Source organism: Adiantum capillus-veneris, chromosome 14 (assembly GCF_014529385.1).
Source record: "Adiantum capillus-veneris isolate H3 chromosome 14, ASM1452938v2, whole genome shotgun sequence".
In the NCBI taxonomy this organism is placed as follows: Eukaryota; Viridiplantae; Streptophyta; class Polypodiopsida; order Polypodiales; family Pteridaceae; genus Adiantum; species Adiantum capillus-veneris.
The window spans coordinates 113,950,977-113,955,487 of NC_140944.1; the positions used below are offsets into that span (position 1 = coordinate 113,950,977).

The window sequence follows — 4,511 nt, forward strand, 5'->3', positions numbered from 1 at the left end:
AGCATTCAGAAGCCCCATGGCTTGCCTGATTCCTATTGGCCAGGAGGCAAAGGGGTCCAATGAGAGTTTAGTTTAAATATTTAATTATCTAAAGCTCTCACAAAAGGGGAAAGGGGGACACATGTCAGAAGGCTATCACTTATGCTGCTTAATTCCTATTGGCTTGACCTGGGGAGGTCCAATGAGGAAAAAGCCAGCCTAACTTAGCAGCTAGGGCTCGCCCAAGAGAGAGGGGGGCTGATTTTTGCTGGGCATTCACTCTCACACTCTCACACTTGACCATGTGTGAAGGAAAAACACTCTATCTCCTCCCAAGCTTTAATGGAGAGCTCATCACCTACTCCAAGCTTGTGAGATAGAAGCCTACATCAACACTCTCTTGGCATGTGGATGCAAATCCAACCAAGAGCCAAGCTTCAATGCATGCTCATCTTCTCTACCAAGCTAATTACTAAGCTAAGCTATGCTAATATGAGTGATTATGTGAGGAGATGTACTTCTTTCTCGTAAGATACTTCTTTTTCCTCTCAATCTACTCTCATACCCTGCTAGCTCTCACCATCTTCGAAGGTGTGTGAGGTCTTGGGTCTGAGAACGGGGATAATTCAAGTTGTGTTTGATTAAGTGTTTTGCTTGGTGTATGAAGCTTCCATCTTCATTGCACTAGCTAGTCTTGAAGGAACACAAAGAATTGTATTGTACAATGTCTCTCTTGATGGGAGAAACCATAATACAAAGCCTTTTGGAGGGGGGACCGGCTCCATGCAAATCCGGTCCTCAACAGTTGTCAATAGTTTAATTGCTCTCTCTCTCTTTTGAAAGTATTGTCGATGCTATCTAACTAGGTGTTATGCTTTTTGTTGCTCTCTCCACCCAAGCACTCTTGTAATTCTCATTAGGAATCTATTCTAATGAAATGCCCACTATGTTCATGCTAATTTCCGCTACAAATAAGATTTTAGGCCATTAAATGTTACAAAATGTGCTCGTCACCCTTTGAAACCAATCATTCCAGTTGGTAATAGGTGAGGATTTTTGCCAATATTTTTCTACTACCTTAGGAGCCTCATCAAGTTGCAAGGGTGGTAAGGTACTCTCCCAAGATCGAACTTAAAGTGGTTCATCAGGTGATTCTTAAAAACTGGGAGGTGTGGATTCCTTTGTAGCTTTATGGAGGTCCACTATTATAGGTGGAGGTTGTGGAGAAGCTTTTACCTCTATGGATGCATTACATGAGGAGCTATAAGCTTCATGGGACTCCCCCCTTCTGAGCTAGGTGGAACAAATCATTCTTTCTTCGGTACCCAAACTAGCTCTGGAGCGGATGTGTAGCATTCTGTGATTTTTTTCTTTCCACGATCGTCAATTCATTTTGGAGCTACAAGATTGGGCTCACATGGGTCAGGTGACAAGTAAGAACACAAATCTGCATTTTGGCACCCACATTTGATCATTTCCTTGATAGTAGCCTTGGGCTTCCAATAGTCGTTTAGGAATCCACCGCCACATTTCCTTACATTTTTTGGGGCGAGTGGGACGTTTCTTACAAATCTCCTGTTTTTTAGCACTAGCTATGGTCGCTAAAGAAGATTTAGGGACCCACTTGTATATTTTCTTTGTTATATTAGGATGAGTCTTGTCAGAAGCTATATGCAATGCTTCTAGTATATTTAAGGGTACGAGTGGTGGCATTTCATCTGCACAGATATGTCCATGTTGTGAAGGATTGGGAGATGGCCTCTATAACACCTCCACTTTCACAAGATATATGAGGAAAAGTAAATTAGCTCTCACAAGAGTACATGATCCAATCTCCACTCACAAACTCACTCACCCTTGCACACACAAAACCCTACCTACACTCGACTAGGTTCCCTCTACACTGCCATAGCCCTAGCTATGATCAATTGCACTTAAGGAAGCAAAAAAGCCACTAAATTTTGGGAAAACAAATCAGTAAAAACCAAGAAAAATATATGCACTTTTGTTCATAAACACCATAACCTCACACCATCTCGGTAGCCCTTGCAGAGATGGGACTCCATAGTTGCTCACAACCATGCACATAAACCCATCAAAAGCCATACCAATCATGAGTTATACAAAAATTCATGATGTTCAACAAAAAAAATCAGATAAAACCATGGAAAACATGGGGAAACACCCTCCCATTCACAACAATAACAAGGGTCTTCACTGCCAAACTTGAGTAGCACGCACACGCATACAAGAGAGCCCCACTTCATGCAACTTCCATCACCGAAAATAGGGAAGAGGGATGAAAGTGCAGAGGTCACCACCCATGTTCATGGACTTGATAAGAGACACACTCTCCAATCAAGGCTCATGGCCCTCGTGTGTGCGCGCATGCACGCACACATACACACACGGGCACCTCCACTACACAACCCCCATGCACCATCACAAACTGCAGTAACAAAGGCTTACTTCTTCATAGCTGAGAACCCCAAGTCACTCACAACCCCAAGCTGATAAAATTTCAGTTTTTCTTCATATTTTTAATGCACTTACTCACTCTTTGAAGTCTCAACACTTCTATGTAGAAAAAACAACAAAACTTTGTATCCCACACAACTGGCCGGCATGCGTAGAGACAGTTGGCACACACCACCGTTGTACACTTTGTACAAGCATGATTTATTTACATCCAAGGGTCCCAAAAGAATAAAAAAACATCTCTCAAAGTCTTTGGGGTGTCCCGCATTATTCTGCCAAAACATGTCACATATTGTCCCCCCAACAAGCATGGAACACTTTCAAGCGTTTCATATATACACTCTAGCATCATTGTAGGCATCCTCCACTTTTCATCCCACAAAATCATCACTATATACAAAGGGAGCTAGAAAAACATGGATTCTTTTACCATCCTCCTCCATGTTGCATCTAATAACCATACACATAACATACCAAAAGCTTTTTCCATTGAAGAAAAAACCAGTATACTCATGACATCAAACATATATCTCTTCCCTCTGTCATACACATAAGATTGCATTGAATCCAAGATAAAATTTTCACGCTTCAATTCATGTGGATTACTGATCTCAAATTTATCCATCAAAGATTTTACATTCTCAACCATAATTTGTCTAGTCAAGACATCCAAAGTATCCTTGCATGCCAAACCACAAAAGAGCACTTTCTCTTGCCCATCACAATTGAAACTACAAGGCATGTCACCATCCAACTTGATAAGCATATCAAAGCCACTAACACAAAGCATATGAATATCCATCACATCAAGCTTTCCAAAGAAAAAACCTTCTTTCATTAGCTTCATAACTTCCTTTGAAATTCTCAAATACTTGACATTGGAGCTTGCAACAACAAGTAGCTCACCAAACAAGTCACTAGCAAGTATATCATCATCAAAGAGCATAACATCATGCATAAATTTGGGCTTCAAATGAACATTCAAGTGTCCAAGTCAGTAATTTTAAGCTCAACATGGGAATTCATAGAATCATCTATCGCACAACCATCCACATGATTGACAACCAGAGGCATATCATCAAATAAGCCATAAGTGGAAGCATCATCTTCGGACATCATAGTCTCATGCATAACCATAGGATCCATATCAACCTTATAAGAATGAAAATCAAAAACTTCAAGCTCACTACAAGATTCCATAAGATCATTTTCAATGCAAGTATCTTTGCCATGATTTGCATCCATAGGCATCTCATCAAATAGCTCATACATTAAAACAAACTCTTTATCCATTGCAACATTAAGCACATGAGAGTCTTCTAACCCATGAAGACCATCAAAATTGGCACTCTTACACTCAAGAGAAGAGTCCAAAGAGTTCACATAATGACCCTCAATTGTAGCATATGATTTCAAAATTCTACTATGTTATTGTCAAAAGTAGCCCACATGTAGATACGTAGTCCTCCTCCATCTTAATATCATTCATAAAAAAGGGCTTCAAATCAGCATTAGAGTCATCAAAATCAGCACTTTTATCACCAAGATAAGTATCCATGAGAGAATTGGGTGGAAGATAGATACTTGTCTTGTGGATTTGGATGCTTCAATCTCACACTTTATGTGAAGGATTGGGGGGACTGGCTTCTACAACACCTCAATCCAACATGAAGAAAAGAGGATGAAAAGAACATCTCTTTGAAGATAAGATGTACTGTTCCTTGCTCACAAATTTTGCTAGCCTCACTCACATTCAACCTCGACTAGCCTCAACTAGCTTCCCTTTACTCACATTCAACCTCACTCACATTCAACCTCGAGACTAGCCTCAACTAGCTTCCTTTACACCGCTACAACTCCTACTATACTTGGATGCATCAAAGGAAGTAAAGTGATAGAAAAAACAAGGAAAAAATTGAAGAAAAAAACATGAAAATCTTTGCACTTTTGCTCATAGAGCCAAGGGATTTACTTCTTTTCAAACGCCCTTCCATGTGCTAGTAGGAACTCCATAGGCGCTCTCATATATACAAAACCTATCCAAATCAAGCCCA

General features: G+C 40.3%; 1 pseudogene; it reads right to left on the reverse strand.

Moving 5' to 3' along the window:
- Positions 1 to 2,863: 2,863 nt before the first annotated feature.
- LOC147442966 (uncharacterized) lies at positions 2,864 to 3,750 on the reverse strand (annotated as a pseudogene).
- Positions 3,751 to 4,511: the final 761 nt, after the last annotated feature.